We start from the raw sequence: 24,336 nt of genomic DNA, 5'->3' as shown, positions 1-24,336 counted from the left end.
TGAACTCTGGGCCTGGGCACTTTAGCTCAAGGCAAGTGCTCTACCATGTGAGCCACAGCCCCATTTCTGGCTTTCTGGTGGTAAATTGGACTTTCCTGCCCCGGCTGGCTTTGAATTGTGATCCTCAGATCTCATCCTCCTGAGTAACTAGGATTACAGGTGTGAGTCACCAGTGCCTGGTTTTAAGTTATCTTCCCCCCCTTCCCCCCCACTTAAGCACCCTAAACAAACATAAGACCCTGCAAAAAAATACACAAGGGATATCTGAATCAGCAGTGTTACAGGTGTCCACAGCCTTGTAATCAGAGACATGGGACATTGTATGCTATGTAGCAAGCAAATGTAAGCCTTGCTTTATTTTCCCTAATCTAAGCCTTCCAAAACAAGGAGTAATTTACCACTGGGAATGACCAGGACCTAGGTATCCTCCCACCCAAGACATTTGGCACTGAGATGTTTAATACATTCCACTACAAAGACATAAGTTACTAGCCATGAAGGCTACAGACGGGCCTGCTCCCTGTGTCTAGCTGCACCACAGCAGAGGGAGAATGTGCTTCTATTTCCTAAGCTCGCTCTGGCCACACACAAGATTCCATTAGTGATTACCACTCCATCTAAGGCCCATAAAAAGCTTTAGCAGGGAGGGTCGGGTGGAGCCTACTTCCTGTAGGTATGAGTTTCCAAGTGGGCAAATCTGAATCACAGGAAAAATCTGCCCAAATAAAGAGCTGAGTGGCAAGGCGCTGTGAGACTCCTGGACTCTGGCCTGGAGGGCGTGCCATGTAAAATCAGTGTTCAGCCCTCGGTAACTGTCCTACCACATCTGGAACCAACAGCTGCCTGAAGGGCCCCTTCAACACACATGGGAAGAGGCATCACCACTACACCATCAGAATGGTGGCTCCAAGAAGGTACAAACCACAAACAGGGATGGACAGTCACCAAGCACAGACATCACATGCCCCCAGCCAATAGAACATCTATCTCATCTAAGCCTTCTTGAAGGATATTTGGTCACCGGGTGCTATGTGAAATACTAGCAAGAACAATCCTGCATCTGCCATTAGAAGCAAATGTTCCAGACCCCTCCAAAGAATTCATTCAGGTTAGCCACATGCTGGTAGCTCATGCGTATATTGCTAACTACTGGGAAGATGGAAGAACAGTCCAGGAAGAGAAGCTTGAGAGACTTCATCTCAGTAGAGTCTGGGCATGGTGGCCTGTCATGCTAGTTACAACAGGAAGTAAAAAATAGGTAGATCATGATCCACGTACATACCTGGGCTGGAAAACAACCAGTGTAAAAAGGGCTGGAGGCATGGGTCAGCAGTGGGGCGAGGTTGAACAAGAATGAGCCCTAAATTCAAATTCAAACCCCAGTCTGCCCCTTTTAGCTCCCCCTGGTTGATGGAGAACATTTAGACATTGCTGTGCGTTTGGGTTTCAGGCATGCATCATCTGTGGACTTGGCCTTTTGTAGGTAAGGATTTAGTTTTCTTATTGCCACTCTCCTCTTCCAGTGAAGTCGCAGGGTAACTCTGGTTAGGTCAGTGTGTGTGAATGCTGCCACCTATAGTAGCAGCCACGATTGTTTTTTTTTTTTTTTTTTTTAAATTTTATTTTATTTGAGAACATACTGTACAGAGGGGTTACAATTACATGGGCAGGATAATGCATACATTTCTTACCAAGCATTGCATCCTCCTCCTTTGTTTACCCTTCACCTCCCTTCCCAGCCTCCCCCCTCCCTCCCACCCAATCATACCCCCCCCACGATTGTTTTTCAGATAGCCGGAATGGGAGTGTACTGGCAGTGGGAATGGGAGTGTACTGGCAGTGGGAACTTCTAGAAGGCTGAGCTGGAGCCTGTTGTGCGGGCCTCCCCAAAGCCTGGTGAGCACGGGGACGCACTGCTCCATCCTCTGTGCTTTCTGCCTTCTCTCCAGGTCCCTCCTGCTGCTGTTTTCCTGTACTTCCTGCCATCCTGCCTTCTTGCCTGGTGTGGTGTACTCAGTTCTTCTGTAAACAGAGCACATGTCTTTATTTTTACCTTTTCCTTCCATGGATAATTAATTTGACCTGGTTGGTATAAAGTCATTAGTAAACATTATTTCCTTATAATTTTTTATTTTTTTCAGTACTGGGGATGCACCCCTGAGTTGCTCACTCTACCACCGAGCTGCATCTCAGTGCTCCAGAATTTTTTTTTTCCTTTTTGAGACAAGGTTGCATTGTGTAGCCCGGAACCCATGACCCTCTGGAATGCTGGGATTATGTGTGTGTGCTGTCACTCCCCGAGGGCCTCTGGAACTTGGACTGCACGAGTCCACGTGTTGAGCCTCTGGGGTGGCTTCGTGCTGGACTGCATGCCAGCATTGGGCTTCCTGTGGGATGGAATGGCGTCCTTGTAGGACAGGAATGGCTCCCTGTGCTCTGTCCAAGACTAGCATCAAGACAGTGCCATTTGTGCCTTGGTGCCAGCGCCATTTTGTGCCTTGGTGCCAGCGCCAGTCTGCTTTCACTTGTTGTGACAGTCCTCGAGGTTGTGCAGCTCTGGTCTTTTCTGTTGTGTTTTCTTTTTTTTTTTTTTTTTGTCGGTCAGGGGCTTGAACTCTGGGCCTGGGCACTGTCCCTCAGCTCTTCAGCTCAAGGCGAGCGCTCTACCACTTGAGCTACAGTGCCACTTCCGGTTTTCTGGTGGTTTATTGGAGATAGGAGTCTCACGGTCTCTCCTGCCCGGGCTGGCTTTGAACCGTGATCCTCAGATCTCAGCCTCCTGAGTAGCTAGGATTACAGGCGTGAGCCACCAGCGCCCGGCTTCTGTTGCGTTTTCTTTGATTCCCCTCCTCCATTTCTGTGTTCTCCCCTTCTGAGCGTCTCACTTGGAGCCTGGGGCTCCTGGACTGGTCCATTCTCACCCTGTAAAAAAGCAATTTTCTGGTGTTATTTTCGCTTGGCTTTCTGGGCAGTTGTCTCAACTTTATCAGCTCTTCTAGTCTGTATTTCACGTCTGCTCTTGATTTTTAAAATCTAAGCTCTTTGATTCTCAGGATGCTCCTTTTTTATTGTAGTCTTCTGGCTTTGCTTGAAATATCTGCTTTTATCTCCCATGCGCGATTCTATTTCTCCAAGGTTCTACTTTTTCTCTTTCTTTTGTTGTTGGATTTGATCTCTGTTTCTTGTGAAATAAACCGCCCTTGAGTGTCTTCTAATCCTTACGAGTGAGGATTGCACAGTCCTGCACTTGGGTTTGTTATTGAGACAGGCTTTCATTGTGTACCCTGTGCTGGCATTACAGTTGTGTGCCACCCTACCTGGCTGCAAGGGGCTTTTTGCCCTTAGAGCTATTACTATTAGGCATTCTTGTTGGACGGGGCAGGCAAGAATTGGCTTGGTCATTTCCCCCACTTCCTGAGGAAGCTTACGGTTCTTGTCTGGTAGTAGACTAGACTCACATTGGGATCTGGTGTGGAAGGAGTGGGAGTTTTCTTCTCCCATCTGGGTCATGTGCTGAGGTCACTGAGTCCCCAGAACCCCTCCCCCCATCCTCTGGGCCTGCGGACATCCCCATGTCCCCTGCGCACCTTCTGGCCTTCTACCTCTGGACTGGTTCTTTCCACCACGGCATCATGGCGACCCCCTTTTCCATCTCTTATCAGAAGCCGTGTGCTTCACTTGAGTGTGTGGAGGAGGGGTGGGTGCAGGGGTGGTATCCCATGCAGCACTGCCCCGCCCCGCCTACAGCCCTGCTTTTCTCTTCTTGCCTAGAGAACATGTCCGCGGTATCCCTGGCAGGGTGAGGAGAAGGCCACATGCGCGCATGCGTGTGCATGGTGGCAGGGCACGGGCCAGGCCTTCTGGTTGTCTAGCCTCGTCCTGACCTGACTCTCCCTCCCTGCCTGGCTCACTGGCTTCAGGTGCCTCTGTATGCTTGGTGCGGACAGTTCCGGAGAGCAGGGGATTCAGTACTGTGAACTAAGTTGACGCTTTGCTTTCTCCAGCTCTAGTTTATTTTCGAATGTGGGTCTAATGCACCCCTTCTCCCCAATCCATGTGCTGGAAAGCTTGATCCCCAAATCTGTGTCTTCATGTGTGTTGGATGTGGGGCCCCTGACAGGCAGTGAGGCTCCCCTGATGGATGGAGCTTTTGAGCAGAGATCAGAGGTGACACACGCAGTGGCAGCCCAGCAGGAAGATGCAGCTTCTCTACCTTGGACTTTCCAGCAGCCAGGGCCACATGTTTCTTTTTCTTTTCTTTTTTGTCAGTTGTGTTGGTTGAACTCGGGGCCTGGGTGCTGTCCCTCAGCTCTTCAGTTCAAGGAGAGCGCTCTACCACTTGAGTCATAGCGCCACTCATGGTTTTCTGGTGGTTTATTAGAGATAAGAGTCTCATGGACTTTCCTGCCTGAGCTGGCTTTGAACTGTGATCCTCAGCTCTCAGCCTCCTGAGTAGCTAGGATTACAGACGTGAGCTAGTGGCGCCCGGCAATTCATGTTTCTTTCTTCATAGATTCCCTGGTGTCTTCCATCCCATCTCCCCACTACCTGCTTCCCAGTGTCTGCACCTCAGAGCTGCAGTCTTCCTGCTTCTTTCCCTATGGGAAATTTTCAGTCCTTGTAAAGGGAAAATCCTTTGTTCTGACCATAGTGGGAAATGAGGATCGACCGTGCTTGCGCAGTGCTGTCTTCAGTGTGTAGGTGAGTGAGCCAGGACCAGGTAGGTGGACTGGGTTCCAGGCCATGGTGCTGGCTGCCTTGTACTATAAAGTGGGAGGGATTCTGAGTCTCTGTTCTCTTCATCATGTGACTTTTTTTGCCTTTTATTTCTTCTCTCTAAATAAATGGCAATATTAAAAAAAATTATTGCTTTTTGTCTCTCTCAACACCAGTGACCTCCACCTTCCTAACTTGAACGGAAAATTGCAGTCCTCCGTAGTGCTTTTCCATTTCTGATTCCAAAATCGTGTGGGAACTGAGCCATTTCAGGGAGCCCTATGGGATCTTAGGAAGTGGTGGTGAATTTGGTCATGTTTTGGGTGGCCCAGCTGTGGACTGGAACCAAATGGGAGCTTCTTGGGAGGGAAGAGGCCACAGCAGTCAGGCCACTGAGCTCCATGGTGGCCAGCGCAGGACTTGGGCACGGATGTGTGGCAGATACGGTAGGCTTGCCAACGGGTACGGGTGCTATGGACCTCCCCCAAGCAATGTTGGGGTCTCTGCTGCCGTAAGTCCGTGAGACTTTAGTGGATGAAGGACTCAAAGGACGTACATCTAAGCCAGAGAAACTGCTTTTGGGGTGCAGTCTTGATGTGGCTGCCTGTTTGAGAACAGGGTACTTTCTCAGGTCAAGATTTACAGCAATCTGCCACTGATCACAAAGGAAAAATAGTCAGGACTCGGGAACTGAGCCTTGGCCAGCAGCTATTTTAGGTACTGTGGTGGAGAACTTTGAAAACATGTTCAGCGGGACAAAGTCCAAGTTGCTAAAGCCCCGACGAAGCAAGGCATTGTTGGCACATTCCCGTGGTGTGTTCCATGCAGGATCCCTGTCCCAAATACCTCCTAAGAGGTAATTTTAAAAAGAAAAAGATGTGGGAGTGTAAGGAATTACTTCAGCAGTTCCACCAGTAGGGGGGTTCTCTTCCCATCTGCTCCATCCTGCTTCCTGTGCTGCCTGGCTGGAAAAAGTATGTGTGCCTTTGGCCTTGCTGTGTATATGCCAGACTGGAAAACACAGATTTCTGCAGTCTGCTGTTCTTACCTTGTGGGAGGGGGGTCTGTGGGTGAGCTACTTTGTGCTGGGGTAATCAGCAAGGCCTACTGGCGAAGGTCTGGGACACCAAGGTTCTAAGAGCCAGCACTCTTTAGCTGGAGGAGAACAGCTGTGAGGAGAGCTCTGGCTCTTGCTGCCAGCCTTGGCCATGTCTTCCTGCTTCAGACTGCTTCCACAGGCGTTTCAGATCTTTGTGCCACACCCCAGGGGCATCCCAGGGCAGAGCTGGTCACTGATGGGGTCAGTGTGTATATATATATCCTTGTCTGTCTATCTGTCTCTTCCATCATAACTGATGCTCTTCTTGAAGTGCTGTGCTTTAACACTTAACCGGCAATATGCTTACTTATATTTCTGTAGGTCTGCTATACTTAAATTTCTGAACTGAGAGGGGCTGGGAAGGTGGCTCAGTGGTAGAGCGCTTGCCTTGCATGCAGGAGGCCCTGGGTTCGATTCCCCAGCACCACATAAGCAAAAAGAAAAAAAGCCAGAAGTGGTGCCGTGGCTCAAGTGGTAGAGCACTAGCCGTGAGCTGAAGAGCTGAGGGACAGCGCCCAGGCCCAGAGTTCAGGCCCCACGACCAGACCCCCCCCCAAAAAAAAAAATTTCTGAACTGAGAACAATACTTCAGATCAGGTTTTTTTTTTCTTTTTTCTTTTTGTTGGTTGTGAGGGCTTGGACTCTGCCTGCCTACCGTCCCTGTGCTCTTCAGCTCAAGGTGAGCACTCTACTGCTGAGCTACAGCACCATTTCTGGTTTTCAGTTTGTTTATTTTTTTATTAGAGATAAGAGTCTCACGGACTTTCGTGCCTAGGCTGACTTTGAACTTTGATCCTCAGATCTCAGCCTCCTGAGTAGCTAGGATTACAGGTGTAAGCCACTGGCACCCGCTGTTTTTTTTTTTTTTTTTTTGTCGGTCGTGGGGCTTGAACTCTGGGCCTGGGCGCTGTCCCTCAACTCTTCAGCTCAAGGCGAGCGCTCTACCACTTGAGCTACAGCGCCACTTCCGGTTTTCTGGTGGTTTATTGGAGATAGGAGTCTCACGGTCTTTCCTGCCCGGGCTGGCTTTGAACCGCGATCCTCAGATCTCAGCCTCCTGAGTAACTAGGATTACAGGCGTGAGCCACCAGCGCCCGGCTTTTGTTTTTTTTTAAGCCAGCACAAGGTTTGAACTTAGGGGCTCACACTTGCTCTGCTTCCTTGCTTGACAGATATGTTACTGCTTCGGCCTCCAGCCTAGCTTTTTTGCTGGTTATTTTTGTAGTATAGAGTCATAAGAATTTTTCTGCCCAGGCTGGCTTTGACCGTTGATCCTCCAGGTTTCAGCATCCTGAGTAGCTAGAATTAAAGGCTGTGTGCACCACTCCTACCCAAATGATTGCATTGTTTAGGGCTTTATGCTTTCATATGCAGGTAATCAACTTGATTTATATTTCAGAAGTAATCTATGTCTGCTAGACTCATGGAGTTGGTTAGACTTCACTCTTACCAGACTTTATTTGAGGGTTTTATTTTATTTTATTTTTTGGGTCCGGTCGGGCCTGGGTGCTGTCCCTCTGCTCTTCAGCTCAAGGCTAGCTAGTACTCTACCACTTGAGCCACAGCACCACTTCTGGATTTTTTCTTTTTGCTTATGTGGTGCTGAGGAATCGAACCCAGGGCCTCATGCATGCAAGGCAAGCGCTCTACCACTGAGCCACCTTCCCAGCCCCGAGGGTTTTATTTTTGGAAGTAGGGAGGACTTAATTTTTTGAGGTTTGTTAGAGTTGTTCATTGCATGAAGAATTGGGAAGTGCTTTTGATGTGCCTTTTCAAATACGAGGGTAACCTACCCACTGCAGAGTTAGGGGAGTGTGGGTGTTGGGAGAGGTGGAGGAGTCTGGGCTCTTTGTTAATGAAGTCTGACTCTCTTGCTAGACCTTTGTCATTCAGAACACCTTCCTCTCTCTCGTGTCATCTGGAGTACAGATGGGGTGAAACTGTTTATCTCTGCACAGATAGAGGAAGCACACCAAAAGTGTGCACACTTATTAAGTGGTACCCCCCCCCCCCCCCCCGCAGAGGTCTGGGCTCCAGAGCAAGAAGCAGGTGTAGCAGGTGTGGGCTTGAATTTTAAAGTACTTGTATAGTTTAAAGCAGTTTGGCTGGAAGAGCGCTTTTCTCTGAGAGATACCTGACCCTGCCTCTTACAAGGTGGAATAACTTCTTGAGAGTGAGTCTGGGAAACCCTTGTGCTTGCTCAGATTGTGTACACTTAGAGCCAAACTGTAGCTAACAACTGTTTACTTCTCGATAGCCTGACTTTGTCAGTTGTCTAAAAAGAGCTTTGCCTTTGCAGCACTGCTGGTCAGAAATTACTCTTCTCCCTTCTGTTTCTAAGAAGGGCAATGTTTACCTTCAGTATTCTAAAAGGTAATTGGAGTGGAAAGTTATTTTAGATGATTAAATATTTTAAGCCTTTTAAAATGGTGAAGTCCTCGGTATTTGTATACATGGCTCTTTGTATAGATTATTTTTTAAAATGTCTTTTCTGTAGCTATCCATTAAGGCTTTTGTGAAGTTCTGTGAAATTGGCTCTTGGCACTTCTGTCTGGTAATCTCACTCCTTCTGCTGGAGGACTTGTGATAGGGAGGCCTTTGAAGCTGGAGGAAGGGCTGGCCTTGCTCATTATCTGCTGGGGCCTGCCAGTTCCACTGCCTGCCCTGGCCGCTGTTTGGGCACAGTCTGTTCAAAATAATGGGGATTGGGAAGGTGGCTTAGTGGTAGAGCACTTGCCTTGTATGCACGAGGCCCTGGGTTTGATTCCTCAGCACCACATAAGCAGAAAAAGCCAAAAGTGGCACTGTGGCTCAAATGGTAGAGCACTTGCCTTAAGTTGAAGAGCTGAGGGACAGCGCCCAGGCCCAGGGTTCAGGCCCCACAACCGACAAAAAAAATGTGAAGTGGGGACAAGCAATCTTTCATCCCTCAGGAAATGACAGTGAACACAAGCATGTATGTTCATTCTCACTACATTTAGTCATAGTTCTGCACAGTCATATGTGTATATGTCTTTCTGTAATTGCAGCCATAATGTAGATGCTCCATGTTACTGTGTTCTGTGTAGAATTATATGGTTCCACATTTCCTTAGAGTTTTGGTGATTTTTATTTTCTAAAAATTTGTAACTACATAACTACATTAGACAATGTAAGCTTTATTAAGATTTTTTTCCCTCAAACCTGTCTCTCTTGTTTTTGTTTCTTTTTCTTTTTCATTTGTTTTGCTGGAACTGGGGCTTGAACTCAGGGCTTTGTGCTCTTGCTTGGGTTTTTTGTTCAAGCTGGTGGTCTACCACTTGAGCCACATTCCACTTGTGGCTTTTTGCTGGTTAATTGGAGATAAGAGTCTTATGGAATTTTCTGCCCAGGCTGACTTGGAACCATGGTCCTCAGACCAGCCTCCTGAATAACTGGGATTATAGAAGTGAGCCACCAATGCTCAGCTTCCTTTCTTTCTTGACATTCTCGACAGCATCTCACTATACAGCTCAGACTGGAACTCCTGCCTTGGTCTGTCAGAGTGCTGCTGTGGATTATTTTAGTGTTCTGATGGGCTAATACGTCTCCTATAATATACGGCATGCCTCCTCTCCCACTCAGAAGACTTCTGAGGGATGTCTCTAAGACAAAGGAAACCTCCCCCACCCCTGTCTTATTCCTGTACCTCATCAGCTTGCTCATGCTCATGAGTGAAATCCTTAGTGATGCTACTTGTTGAAGCTTGTCCTGTTGTAGTGAATGTGTGCAAGCAGAGAGCGTGGACTCAAGACCACTCTCCTTCTGCTGTTGTATCTGGGTGACTTTGAAGCAGATGTAAGGGGCTGATCTACCTTGTGATAACTATAGATTCAAAATTGATGGGAGGTACCTGTCGTCTTAGCTACTCGGGAGGCAGAGATCTGGAGGACCGAGGTGTCCACTGTAGATAGGAACATTTGCTAAACCCCACCTCCATAGCAGGGCTGTGGGCACGCTCACGTGGTGTGGTGCCCAGCAGAGCCAGCACAAGCCCCTCTAGTTGCTTCCCACTCCTCCCCCAACTATTGCTCCTATTTTGTGTGTTTTCAGCCTCTACTAAATTGAAAGTTTTAGGTGATAAGAAAGTTGCAGGAGGGGCTGGGAAGGTGGCTCAGTGGTAGAGCGCTTGCCTTGCATGCATGAGGCCCTGGGTTCAATTCCTCAGGACCACATAAGCAAAAAAGAAAAAAGCCAGAGTGGTGCTGTGGCTCAAGTGGTAGAGCACTAGCTTTGAGCTGAAGAGCTGAGGGACAGTGCCCAGGCCCAGAGTTCAGGCCCCACGACCAGACACCCCCCCCCCCCAAAAAAAAAAAGAAGAAGAAGGTTGCAGGACTGTGTAGTGTTCAGACAATAGTGACTTGAAATTTATTGCTCTGAATTCATATTTATTCCAGAAAAGGACTATTTTGCTTTATAGCAGGATCCAATGTATGCATTTTGTGTGGTGAGGCAGTGATTCTTGATTCATGACATACATCATACATGTTTTTCCCCCTTGTACAAGGCTCATAGTGGGTGAGGGGAATTGACGTCAGTTGCCTGGTTGCACAGTCCCGCCCGGCTCAGGCAGGAGCGGTGGGTAGTCCCGTGTCATGGAGAGTGTGATAGGAAATGGCTTCAGAGCAGATGTTGCCTCAGTGTTGATTTTCAGAGACTTAGGTTTTGGAAGCTTGAATAAAGGACATGGGCTGGTACTACTGTGTGTATTTCAGTGTGTGTGTGTGTGTGTGTGTGTGTGTGTGTGTGTGTGCGTGTGTGCGTGAGGAGAGGCTAGATAAGCATAAATGAATGGAGTCCTTACTTAGGCACTTGATTCTGAGTTGGGAAAGCTGAGCAGTAGGGGTAGGTGGACAGGAGGAAGGGATTAATGTATTTGTATTTCTCCATATGGATCTGCAGAGTGAGGGAGCTCAGCTTGTCCCTCTGTGCTGAGTGGAGTTGGTTGTCGCCTGCTGGGCCCTTCTGTTCCCTTGTGCCCCTCATACAGCAGGGCTCCTCTCTCCTCCCCCCTTGTCCCCCTCCTCCCCTCTCCTTCCCTCTTTCCCTCTTTCCCCCTCCCTGAGGTCTGGGGCTTCCAGTGAAACTCACTTCTTCCTCAGTGCTTCCTGCAGCTGCAGGCCTCAGGGAGGGAGGGTGTGCCTGTCAGCCTCACGCATCACTTCTGTGTGTGGGGTGATGCAGGAGAGGATGCTCAAGGTTGTAGGGGGATCTGCCTCATGACTGGGTGCTGGCGCTGGGTATATCCTGTCTCCAGAAGCCTGTGGAGTCACAGAAGCCCGCGTGTAGCTCTCATTTTGCTGGGACAAGTAGTGGGAGGCACCTACGAGGCGTGGGGGCGGAGCCCTGAAGCTCCGGAGGTGGCCGTGGAGAGCAATAAGGAAATGATGCTGGAGTGCAGCCCGCAGGGTTTCTTGTCCAGGCGGAGGGAATGCAAACAGACGAGATGTCAGAAGCACAGGCCTGAAGTGGTGTGGCACGTTGGACAAGTCCAGTTTTGTGGGGCATAAAGGGAAAGGAAGGGGGAGAGGTTGAAGAGGTCCTAGAGGACAGTGCCGAGGCATGGTGTGGGAAGCATCTTGCCCCTTAGTATGACATTCCTGGCAAATGATTTTCTTCCTTTTTTTTTTTTTTTCCATTTTCCTATTTAGATTAGATGATCTTTACATGGTGTATATGAAGTCCATTTCTGGGGAAGCGTGAAGTGGTAGAGTGAGGCCAGCTGTGGGTTTTGGCCGTGGGCGGCTGCGTGGTGGAGGGAGGAGGCAGGCCTTGTGCTGCCGCCACCATGCAGCCGCCACTATGCAGCTGCTGGGCAGGAGGCCGGCCAGGGCAGGGCGAGGAGCTGTCGGCCTGAAGAGGAGGCTGTGGTGATGATGGCCACGGTGGTGTCCTGGTGTCTGTGTGTGGGTGAATGGAACATGGGGCCACCAGCTGGCTCAAGACAAGAGGAAGACCCTGTGGGGATGTGGAATTCTGCTGGACAAGTGGACTGAAGGACAGGGTGTGAACGGCCAGTGCGTGCAGGGTCCTGGAGTTTGGGGCGGAGTCAGGGCAGAGGGTTACTCATCTGGCTGCCAGCCAGGTGGGGATGGGTGTGGCACTGTGCTGGGTGACTGAAAAAAGCCACCTTTCAGGTGGGTCCCTGTGGCTCTACCTGCAGTTGAGTTCTGCTCTCTGGCCTGTCCACAGCTAGCAGTGCTGACTGTGGCATGGGCGGACAGATGAGCCAGAGGATGCCACAGGGCTGTGTGCCCTCGCTGTGATAAAGGCAGCCACCAGGAGCCCCGGCTTTCCCCATGTGATCTGGAGGCATGGGCACTCTTGTCATTTGTTCTTGCCCAAAGGGCTACTTGGCCTGGCTTGCATGGTGTCCCTAACCTTGGATTAAGCCCTGTGGCAAGGGGGGTAGGGGGTGGGGTGGGGCCAGTCCTTGTCCCCACCTGGTGCTGGCAGTTCTCCAAGATAGGAGAGAAAAGTTCTGGAAGTGTTTTCTTTCTTAGCTAGCACAGCACCAGCCAGGAGAAAGATCACCAGTGCTTGTATAAGAACAAGGCTGATTAGTACCATTTTTAAATTGATTTCGAAGATGAGGTTTTCCTACATTGCTTAAGTTGGCCCTGAACTTTCTAGGTAACCCAGGCTGCCTGGAACTTGAGGCCCTGCTGCCTCAGCCTCCTGAGTACTGGCCTTGCAGGTGTGTGTCCCTGCCTGGCTCCTGAAGGCAGTTCCACTTGGAGAAAATTGCTTAGGAATTTGCTGTTGAAAGGTAGTTTTAAACTTGGGAATGTAGTGTAGTATAGCATGTACTCCCCCTCCCACTTCCCCCCTTCCTCTCCCTCTCCTCTCTCCCTTCTCCCCCTCTCCACTCCTCTCCTCCCTTCTCCTCTCTTCCCTTCTCCTCCCCTCCACTTCTGCTAGTCCTGGGGCTTGAACTCAGGATCTGGGTGCTGTCCCTAAGCCTATTTTTCCCCTCAAGGTTAGCAGGCTACCACTTGAGCTACAGCTCCACTTCCAGCTTTTTTTGTTAGTTAATTGGAGATATGAGTCCCAGGACTTCAAACCTTAGATCTCAGCCTCCTGAGTAGCTAGGATTTTGTGAACCACTAGCACCTGGCTCTTTTTTTTTGTTGTTGGTCATGGGGCTTGAACTCTGGGCCTGGGGCGCTGTCCCTTAGCTCTTCTATGCTGTACCACTTGAGCCACAGTGCCACTTCCAGTTTTCTAGTGGTTAATTGGAGATAAGTGTCTCATGGACTTTCCTGCCTGGGCTGGCTTTGAACCGTCATCCTCAGATCTCTCAACTTTCTGAGTAGCTAGGATTATAGATATGAGCCACTGGTGCCCGGGCTCATTTTTCTATTTTTAAAAGAGTGTATTAATTTCACCACAAGGCTTTGTCATGGTGCTGCACTTTGTTCAGACCAACTGTCTCCGCTGCTTTCTCCCTTCCTGTCCCCGTCCCCTCCATTCCCTCCTGTGCCAGCAGCTTTCCTTGAGCCTGTGTGTGTGACTTCATACATGGTTGCAGTGTATTGCAAGTTATTCACCCTCTTTTTCTTCTCTTCTTTCTTCATCCTCCTAGTAGTTCATAGTTCAGAGTCATGTTCTACATATAGACATACAGAATTTAAGTACATACGCTTTTAAAGTACTCAAGTTAGACATTAATAAGCTGGTACAGTGACTCCTATGTCTGAAACTCCACCTTTGAGGGAGATGGAGACAGGAAGGGACATACTTCAGGAGTCACCAGGTAAAAGCAAGACAGTCACAAAAACAAGCAAGGCATGGTGACACATAACCTGTAATCCCATCAAGGTGGGAGGTGGATTTCAGTCTTAGGCTGGCCCCAGGTAACAGTCATGACACCCAATCTGAAAACTGAAGCTGAAAGGGCTGACTTCATAGCTCACACGGTAGAGCCTAAGTGCCAAACCCTGAGTTTAAACCCTGCTACCACCTAAAGGAAAAAAGTTGATTGGTGAACATAATTTAGAAATTGATGAAAAGGCTGTCTTGATAATTGGTTAGAGTATTGAATGCATTTATCTGTAGGCTGTTTGTTGAAATAAGTTAATGTTACTTTGAATACTTAATGTGGGTCCCTTAACTAAACAGAAGAGTTTATGCAGAAATACTGTGGAAATGAGCACTGCTTCCTTGGGCATCTTGAGTGGAGTGCTTCCTTCCCCCGAGCCCGGGGCCAGGTGGGTCCCAGAGCTCATGTGGGGGACCTTCGTGTTAGAGAGCAGCCCAGTTAGGCTTCAGTGGTGGTTTCTGGTAGTTTGTGTTGCAGGACAGAGGCTTTTCCTGCTTAATGGTCAGGGAAGAAAGGAAGGCTGTGACATTCGGTGAGGAATTTCTGTGTCACTGTGTGACAGATGGTAAGGCTCCATGAGCTGGGATGGAAGGGCACTGTCTAAGCCAACCTGCAACATCACTGCCGCTGCCACTGTGCACAAGCACACCAGTGTGCTACCCGCATGCTGTGCCTGCCTGAGGTGGCCACCCTCCCGTACGAGTGCAAGGGGAACCGCAGCATGGGGATGGTGGAACAGAGAGTGGCAGGCTGCTGCTCTGCGTCATTTGGTTTTGTTCTTTTTTGGTCGTGGGACTTGAACTCTGGGCCTGGGCACTGCCTCTGACAGTGAGCTCTTCAGCTCAAGGTGAGCGCTCTATCACTTGAGCCACAGTGCCACTTCTGGTTTTCTGGTGGTAGGGAATAAGAGTTTCTCGGACTTTCCTGCCCAGGCTGGCTTGGAACTGTGATCCTCAGATCTCAGCCTCCTGAGTAGCAGCTAGGATTACAGGTGTGAGCCACTGGCACCCCGCTCTACATGGTTCTTGTGCTCCCCAGATTCACATGAAGTCTGATTCTTGGTGTGATTGTGTTGGGGGATGATATAGACTATGGGTGGAATTAGTACCTGTTTCCTGGAAATGGCTGGTTGAACCTGTTTGCCTCTTCTGCCTTGTGAGGACACTGCTAGAAAGTGCCATCCATTGGGGAGGACAGGTCCTCTGCCACACGTCACCACACACCAGCCCTTCCCAGCCTCCAGAGCCGTGTGTGTGTGTGTGTGTGTGTGTGTGTGTGTGTGTGTGTGTGTGTGTGTGTGTGTTTCCATTTCCCAGAGTTCATTTCGATAAATTATTACTTTTTATGATCAGCGGAACAGAGGCATTGTGCTTTTGTGTTCCTCCCCTAAAAGTATATCCTCCTTCCGTCTCACTGTGTGTGAAGAGCTGTGTGTTTTTAAGTTATGTTTATTTTGTTCTAGCAGCTTCAACTAAGACAGTTGGATTAGTTAATGAAGGAAATTGGATTAGCAGATGCATATGGTTCAAATAGTTGGGAAAGGAAATCACAAACGGCCAGATGCAGGTGGCTCATGCCTCTCTGTTCCTGGCTACTCAGGAGACCTCCAGGATGATGGTTCCAAGTCAACCCTGGCAGAAAAGATGGCTAGATTCCATCTCCAGTTAACCAGCAAAAAGTGAGGCTAGTGGTGTGGCTCAGATGGTAAGCTCTGAGTGAGCGGGAGATCTCTGACTTCAAGCCCCTTGGTATTAGGAATCTCATAACAGAATATCTTGTGTATCATGCTTGTTGGTCTGTGTGATCTCACCACAGCTGCTGTGGGGCTGGGGTCAGCAGTAGCCTGGTTACAGAAGTCCCTGGGTAGCGCCATACTTCTGCCCCAGGGTAATGACCAGGCAATGACTAGGGGCTTCTCTGTTATTACTTAGGGTCTTAAGGGAGATCCTTGTGTGTGATTATTGAAGATCACATAGAGCCGTAGTTCCTTTACTTTTTTCTTTATTTTTGTCAGTCTTGGTGCTTGCACTCTGGGCTTGGGTGCTGTCCCTCAGCTCTTCAGCTCAAGACAAGTGCTTTACCACTTGAGCCACAGCCCTACTTCTGGTTTTCTGGTGGTTAATTAGAGATAAGAGTCTCATGGACTTTCCTATCCAGGCTGGCTTTGAACTGCAATCATCAAATCTCAGCCTCCTGAGTAGCTAGGATTACAGGTGTGAGCCACCAGTGCCTGGCAGTTCCTTTATTTTATAAAAAAAAAAAAAGCCTGTGTGCCTGGTCATGGTGTGATTTGAGGGTAAACCGTGGAGATGGCGGACAGCGCACTTGCATGATGTACATTCCATATTCAGCCATCAGTAGAAAGTCACCGTGCGGGCCCCAGTCTGCTGGGAGTGTGCTGCATCCTGTGGTTGTGGCTCAGAGATGCAGACAACTCAGGCTTCAGCAACATTTCTTACTACCAGTTTTCTAGAAAAATGTTTTTCACGTTTCATTCCTAGGAAAACTAGTTTTGTATGCATTTTATTTTTTGTGTGCTAGTGTTGGGATTTGGACTTTTCAGGGCCTCGTTCTCTCTCTCCTCTCTCCCCCCACCCCCTCTCTTTGCATTTTGGAGCAAGGCTTATACTTTTACTCATCACTTCTAGCTGTTTGCTAGGTAGTTGGAGATGAGGTCTGAGTTGTCTGCCCCCCCATGGCGCCCCCCCCTGTGGTTCTAAACTTTGATCCTCAAATTTCAGCCTCCTAAGTAGCTAAGATCATAGGTGTGAGGCACTCTGGTGCCTGGCCTTTTGTTTTTGTTTTTGTTTAAATTTACACCTAAGTAAATGAAAACAAGTGTAGGCTAGGTTGAAGGGGTGGGGTGGTAGACCATTTGCCTGAGCACTTCCAAAAGGCTCTGTTCTTTGTATGTGCCCAGTTTTGCAAGCATTTGCTTGCTGGAGTGCAGAGTCATGAGTTTTCTTTCTGTAAACTACTTTGGCCATATTCATCTTAGTTCACCCTCTTCTGCTGGTCCCTACCCTTGTAACAGAGCTTGTTTTACTTCCTGTCTTTTTTTTTTTTTTTTTTTTTTTTTTGGTCTATTGTGGACCTTGAACTCTGGGCCTGGGCGCTGTCCCTCAGCTCTTCAGCTCAAGGCGAGCACTCTACCACTTGAGCCACAGCGTCACTTCCGGTTTTCTGGTGGTTAATTGGAGATAAGAGTCTCACAGACTTTGCTGCCTGGGCTGGCTTTGAACTGCAATCCTCAGATCTCAGCCTCCTGAGTAGTTAGGATTACAGGCGTGAGCCACTGGCACCCAGCTACCTGTCATTCATTTTTTTAATGAATAGAAGTGGATTAATTGTGCCAAGTGATTGTTGCCATGGAATTTCAAACGTAACGTACACGTATTTTACCCAGACTAATCCTCCCTCTTGCTCTTTTTCTCTGCCTGCCCATCCCCTATTAACAGCTTTCACTGAAATTTCTATGCTGTCCTCATGGGAAGTTGCAATGTGTCTTGAAGTTATTCGTCTACCTTTGTTCATTCCCCTCCTCTTCTTCTCATCTCCTGAACACTCTCATAGTTAAAATCATGTTCTCTGTGTGTAAATACATACGTATGTATGTGTGTACATATATGTGCATGTATATACATATGTATCTGTCTATGAAAAGGTACATCGTTTAGATCTAGCTTCCACAACATGTGATACTTGGTTTTTGGAGCTTGAGCTATCTTACTCGATGTGATGTCTCCAGTTTTATCCATTTCTTGCAAGTGACATCTTATTTTTCTTTGTATACTATTCCATAGTGTATATGTACCATATTTACTTTATCTGCTCATCTGTTGTTGAGCACCTATGCTTATTCCACAGCGTGGCTGTTGTGAGCAGGGCTGAAGTAAACTCCAGTTTATTGGTATCTTTTCTGTATATGCCTAATAGTGGTATGGCAGGGTCACAAGGTAGGTCTATTTTTAATTTTTTGAGGACCTTCCATACTGATTTGATAGTGGTTGCAGTAGTTTACATTGCGACTAGAAGTCTTTGAGGTTCCTTTTTCTGTAGCATCACCAGCATCTGTTGTTTGTTTTCTTGATGATATTTCTTACAGGGATAAGATGGAATCTTAGAGCAGGATTGTGTGTATGTCTGTGTTGGGGGGGTGGGAGCTTGAACTCAGTGATTGGTGAATCTTAGAGCAGGATTGTGTGTGTGTGTGTGTGTGTGTGTGTTGGGGGTGGGAGCTTGAACTCAGTGATTGGTGAATCTTAGAGCAGGATTGTGTGTGTGTGTGTGTGTGTGTGTGTGTGTGTGTGTGTGTGTGTGTGTGTGTGTGTGTGTGTGTTGGGGGTGGGAGCTTGAACTCAGTGATTGGTGAATCTTAGAGCAGGATTTTGTGTGTGTGTGTGTGTGTTGGGGAGTGGGAGCTTGAACTCAGTGCTTGGGTGCTGCCCCTGAGCTTCTTTGGCTCAAGGCTAGTACGTAACCACAAAAAACTCTTGCTTTTTGGTGGTTAATTGGAACTAAACGTCTCAGGTACTTTCCTGCCTGAACTGCCTTCAAATTGTGATCTTCAGACCTCAGCCATTTGAGTAGCTAGGATTACAGGCGTGAGCCACAAGCACCTGGCTGGAATCCTAGTGTTTCCTTTATGTTTAGTGATATTGAACATCTTTGTGTGTCTGTTAGCCATTTTATTTCATCATCTAATAGTTGTTCAGTTCACTTACCTGTTTATTAATTGAATTATTATTATTTACTGTTTAATTTTTTGAGTATTCTGGACATGAATCCTTTATCTGTTGAATTGAAGTAGGATTTTTGCTGTTTGCTTATTTCTACCTGCTGGTGCAGTGTGTGTGTGTGTGTGTGTGTGTGTGTGTGTGTGTGTGTAGATTTCTTACTCCCATATCTGTCATATTTCCTGGTCACTTTCTCTCTCTCTCTTTTTTTTTTTTGGTGCTGATCCTGAACTCAGGGTCTGGATGTGTGAGCTTTTTCATTCAAGACTAGTGCTCTACCACTTGAGCCCCAGCTCCAATTCCAGTTTTTTGGTGTTTAATTGGAGATAAGAGTCTCATGGATTTTTTTCTTGCTCAGGCCAGATTCGAACCACAATCCTCCGATCTCAGCCTTATGAGTAGCTAGGATAATAGGCATTAGCCACTGGCACCTGGCTTCCTTGACACTTTTAAGTTTTTTAGTTCTCTAGCTTTTCAGGTGATTGCTGTTCCTTATGTCATGGTTTCCAGCAGTGTCTTTTTATTTTTGTTGCTTTAATGTGGTATTTGTTTGGTAATGCTTTTCGATGTCTTCATTTCCAGCTACCTTAACACTTGTTTCAGATTTTATTTTTTTCCCAAAAGGCAGTGTAGATTGTGGTTAGTTTCTTGAGGGTGGAGAGAACGGTCTGAGAGATCCCCTCTTGGGAATTGTACAGTGATTTAATTTAATCTGCTTGTTCTCACCACCCTTTTCTTGGAGCAGTGTCTTTGGAGGCGCCTCTGAAGAGTGGGGTGAGGGTAGGGGTGGGGGTGTCTGCCTGCCTTGGGTTGCCTCTACCCTCTCACACACAGCCCTTTCTACCTTCTGCCCGTGGGTTGTGCCCTTGCCTTCTCACTAGTGACTGGGTGGCCCAGTGTGGCCCCTTTGTTCAAGGACCTGGCTGCCTCCGTTCAGCATTGTGCTCGCTTCTTCCCCAGCAAGCGACTGGAGAGGCAGGTGGCCATGCCCCTCAGCCAGGCCTCTGGGTTGGCTCTGGTCAGGAATGCTCACAAGGTTGTCCCGGACACCCAGGAATCCCGCCTGGGAACTCAGCCTGATACCTAAGGGGAGCAAGCTGGGAGAGCTGGATCTTCCCTCCTCTTCCCTCCGGGGCCCAGATCTCACTGTATCTGGAAACCTTGGGTCTTTATTTGTGGCTGACGCCTACGGCTGGGTCCTAGTTTTGTTTAGGCAGCCTTTCCTTTCCTTTGGGTACGTGTGCCTTTCATTCGACCCCTTTTGTTGGACGTCTTTCTGGTTATTTTTAAGTGTGTGTTGCATCAGCACCGCGGAGTCCACACAGACAGGCCAGTAGGTTCCCACCTGCCGGTTTACATTGTGTGCCGGGCGTCTCCAGCTAGCAGAAGAGGGACCTTGAAGGGTGTGAACACAGGCTTCTTTGTGTGTATAGCACGTACCACACGTGTGAGGAGCAGGTGAGTGTGGGTGATGACTACCAGACCTGGCAGTGAGCGGATGGCCGTTTCCATGGCAGTCCTTCACCCATGTGCCCGGCGCTCCCCTCAGCAGCGTTGACCGGCCTTGGCTGACCACTGTGTGCCCTGCGCTGGCCCTCTGCTGGCTCTCTGCTCTCCGGTCCACTGGTCCCAGCCTCTTTGGCCCTGGCTATCTCCCAGTGCCATTTGTACAACTGAGAAGACACTGAAAAGAAACTTTAAAGGAGGTGCTCTGGGGTGGGCAGTGACCTCTAGAGCGCTTTGTGTCAGGAATGAATTGGGTGTGAGGCATACATTTTTCTTTTTTAAAATGACAGTATACTTTGGTTTACTTTGAGTCAAAGGGTGGTTAAAAAGCAACAACAAAAACAACCCCAACCCGGTGGCTCATGCCTGTAATCCTAGCTATTCAGGAGGCTGAGATCGGAGGATCACGGTTGAAAGCCAGCCCAGGCAGGAAAGTCCGTGAGACTTTTAGCTCCAATAAACCACTAGAAAACCGGAAGTGGCGCTGTGGCTCAAGTGGTAGAGCGCTCGCCTTGAGCTGAAGAGCACACGGAGGGTGCCCAAGCCCAGAGTTCAAGCCCCACGACTGAAAAAAAAACAAAAAAACAAACCAACCCATACTGCTAGATATTGGACAAACAGAAAAGTGCCTCTGAAGGTCAGTTACCTTGGGGTTTGTTGAAACAAAGGAAAACACTGATTGGTTCTTCAGCAGTTATGATGAATAGCAGCGTTGAGGCTACATTGTGATCTATACAAAATACCAGGGTTTGGGTTGCACCTGGTTACAGAAATAGTAGCCGATACAGAGGTGTGCCTTAGCTGTCCACAGAAGGCAGGTCAGAGGAGAAAAGCCAGTGTTAAGCTCCCTACTGGTTTTACATGACTATGAGTCTTCTCTGAGAAGAAAAGCTATCAAAGTGGGTCATGTCCTTCCTGTCAATCTTGTGCGAATTGTTTTTCTGCAGAGTTCCTGCTTTGGCCAGGTGGTTTGGCCCTTTTGATTAAATTTTAGTTACATCCTTTTTCCTGCTACACTGTAATTAAGACATTCTATTTCAAGCTGCTTGAATTTTAAGTTACATCCTATTACTATCAATTAAACCTCATCCTTGTGCAGATTGTGAACCTGAGCTCAGCCAATTGGAGCAGAGGAGAGGGGCCTGCTAGGTTAGGGACAAAAAGGGATTAACTTACCTGCTCTGTGCACTTGCTCGCCAGAATTTTGACTGATGGTCCATTCTTCTGCAGAAGCAAACTTAGCTTTGCTGAGTTGCTTTCAAGTTGGTGTCCTTATTCCTATAGGGCACCCCAGTATCCTAAGCCATTTCTAACACTTCTGTATAGTGGTTTTTTTTGTTGTTGTTGTTTGTTTTGTTTTGTTTGGGTCCAATCCTGGGGCCTGAACTCTGGGCCTGGGCGCTGTCCCTCAGCTCTTCAGCTCAAGGCTAGCGCTCTACCACTTGAGCCACAGCGCCACTTCTGGCTTTTTTCTTTTTGCTTATGTGGTGCTGAGGAATGGAACCCAGGGCCTCATGCATGCAAGGCAGGTGCTCTACCACTGAGCTACCTTCCCAGCCCATTCTGTGCAGTGTTTTGGTTTCAATGCAAAAGCACAAAGTCAAGTGTCTTCTCTGTGTTGGTAAGAGCTGCCTAAATCTTAGGTGATTTCTTCTTTGGGAGTAGGGCCTTTACAATTTTATTTAAAAGAGGGCGGCTTGGGCACTTCAGTGCCACTGTCACCAATGTGGACATTTCTTGGAAGCTCTGGAAGGTTCTCTGCAGCAGGCGCAGCACGGGCTGGAGCCCTGCTCTGCCAGCCTCAGTTTCTCCAGTTTATTTTGTGCATTGGTTTGTGTGACAATCTGACCTTGTAGGTTTCCAGTTCCATAGAATATTCTATTCCTTTATGCATAGGAAATTGAGCTCACTTCACATTCCCAAAACACTCTCTTAATGTTTCCACTGATACTTAAATCTGCAAATGCCTGGTCATTTTCTGAAGGATTTACAAAGAAGACAAAAGTTGATGCATTGCTGTTGTCTGTGAACCAGTTCCTTGTCAGAGGTTCCAGTCAGTAGCGTTCGAGGCAGTCCAGAAGGGTTCGTATCTGCCATGGCTAGCAAACGAAGCATCTCTCTCGTGAGTGGCAGTTGGGTGTCTTCACTGCAGGACTGGTAGAACATCAGGAGGTTGTTGAAGATGAGGATGGTAGCTTTGGTCATGGCTAGGGGACAGGCACCAGGTCTGGCTAGCCATCCTTGCCTGCCTGTGAATATATACCTGTGTTTATAATTTCAGCACATGATTTTCAGACTTCACCAAGTGGAGGATGGCTGGCTGGCATCCCCTTGCTTTTCCAGTAGACTAAGTGTCCTGTGTATGGTATGATTCAGAGCCATCCTTTGGGGTACGTGGGAACAGAGGACTCGCTGCCACAGCAGTATCTCCCCCACACTCTTCCTGGCTGTGGGAAGCCTTCATGCTGCTAGTCAGGGCCCCTTCTTAGGATGCTTGCCTGATCTGCCCTCTGCTTGTCATGTCAGCAGACCACAGTGTTCAGGGCAGAACACAGTCCCTCAAGAACTGGTGGCTGCTGTTTTTGTGTTCAGAGACCTTTCAGGTCCTTGTGTTCAGTCCTTCAGGAGGGTTGAAGTTTCTAAAACTGACCTGAATCAAAGTTGAATTACCAGAGGAGTTGAATGAGCTAGCTTCACGTTCCTGGCCAGAGGAAGGGAATCGGTTGCATTATCCTTTGGGTATGCCCTTCAGATACTCAATTCTTTTTTTTTGGAAAGAATCATCTCTAGGGTGTCTGGAGAGAGAGATTTTATTGGAGGTGGCACCCTTGACTATGTATTCTTAGCCATAGAACAGGGCCCAGGCCTGCCCTTCCCTCCTGGGCCTTTGCTGGCGGTTTTAGGCCCAGAGTAAATGTGGAGCTGCACTTGGGCTTCTGGCCCTGGCTGTCTGTGGGGCTTTTTGCTACAGTGACCAAAGGGGCTTGAAACTCTTTTTCCTTTTTTTTTTTTTTGAAACTCTTTTTCCTTTTTTTTTTTTTGTTGATTATGGGGCTTGAACTCTGGGCCTAGGCGCTGTCCCTGAGCTCTTCATCTCAAGGCTAGTGCTTTACCATTTGAGCCACAGCGCCACTTCCAGTTTTTTTGGTGGTTTATTGGAGATAAGAGTCTCACAGACTTTCCTACCTGAGCTGGTTTTGAACTGGGGTCCTCAGATCTCAGCCTCCTTGAGTAACTAGAATTATAGGCATGAGCCACTGGCTGGCGCCTAGCTTTCCTTTTTTTGGGGGGGGTGGTCTGGTTGTGGGGCTTGAACTCTGGGCCTGGGCGCTGTCCCTCAGCGATTCAGCTCAAGGCTAGCGCTCTACCACTTGAGCCACAGCACTACTTCCGGTTTTTTTCTTATGTGGTGCTGAGGAATTGAACCCAGGGGCTCATGCATGCAAGGCAAGCTCTCTACTACTGAGCCACCTTCCCAGCCCTCCCCTTTTTTTAAAAAAAAAAATAAAAAAAAATTTTTTTTCCCTTTTGAGTCAGTCCTGGGCTTAAACTCAGGGTCTGGGTGCTGTCCCTGAGCTTTTGTGCTCAGGACTAGCACTCTACCACTTTGAGTCACAGCACCATTTCCAGCTTTTTGGTGGTTAATTGGAGATAAGAGTCATGGACTTAACTGCCTAGGCTGACTTCCAACCATGATCCTTAGCTCTCAGCCTCCTGAGTAGCTAGTATTATAGGAGTGAACCACTTTTGCCCAGTAACACACCCATTTCTGCTAGGCTGATTTTGAGTGTGGGAATGATGGAGTCTGAATTTTTACTTTTTGTGCTAGTCCTGGTGCTTGAACTCAGGGCATGGTGTCTTTTGTGCTCAAGGCTAGTGCTCTATCACTTGAGTCATAGCTCCACTTCTGGCTAATTGGAAATAAGAGGCTCTCAGACTTTCCTGTTCCTTCTGGTGATCAGGATCCTCAGATCTTAGTCTCCTGAAAAGCTAGGATTATAAGTGTGAGCCATTGAGGCCCAGGTAGAGTGTGAATTTTATATTGAGCTGCCGTGGCTAGCCATACACAGTGCTAATATTTGAACGTGTAGATAAACAATATGGTAAAAATCAGAAAGTAGACTTCACTGTCACCCTCCGCACAGCTTCCCCTTCCGCTGCCTGTGCGACCTTCGGGAAGGAGTGTGGAGGTTGGGAGCCCGGAGCTCTGGTTCTTCCACTGTGTCGTTTTTAATGTGTTTCTTCTTAATTGGAAGTAAATGAACCATGGTGTAAGCAACTTTCTTGCTTTTAACAATCTCTTTATGTGAGCTCAGGACTACCAACTACTGTACAGACGTGAATGGTTATTGTTACTTGAACCCCACATCTATGCTGTTGTTTGGATATGGTTTGCAGGTACCCACAGGGGTTCAGGTATTAGAATCTTGGTCCCCAGG

The 24,336-nt window shown here is 48.1% G+C and overlaps 1 protein-coding gene and 1 non-coding gene across 2 annotated transcripts in view; both read left to right on the top strand.

Moving 5' to 3' along the window:
• Window positions 1–24,336, top strand: part of Stk24 (serine/threonine kinase 24) — an 80,174-nt gene that overhangs the window by 5,803 nt on the left and 50,035 nt on the right. The gene's annotated exons all lie outside the window — the stretch shown is intronic.
• Window positions 6,178–6,242, top strand: Trnaa-ugc. The gene has a single exon. It is a non-coding gene; the product is annotated as a tRNA-Ala (tRNA).

This window comes from Dipodomys spectabilis, unplaced genomic scaffold (genome assembly GCF_019054845.1).
Source record: "Dipodomys spectabilis isolate Male_0828 unplaced genomic scaffold, ASM1905484v1 ptg000075l, whole genome shotgun sequence".
In the NCBI taxonomy this organism is placed as follows: Eukaryota; Metazoa; Chordata; class Mammalia; order Rodentia; family Heteromyidae; genus Dipodomys; species Dipodomys spectabilis.
Note: the sequence above shows the minus strand (reverse complement) of the source record. Positions and strands in the feature narration are given on the sequence as shown.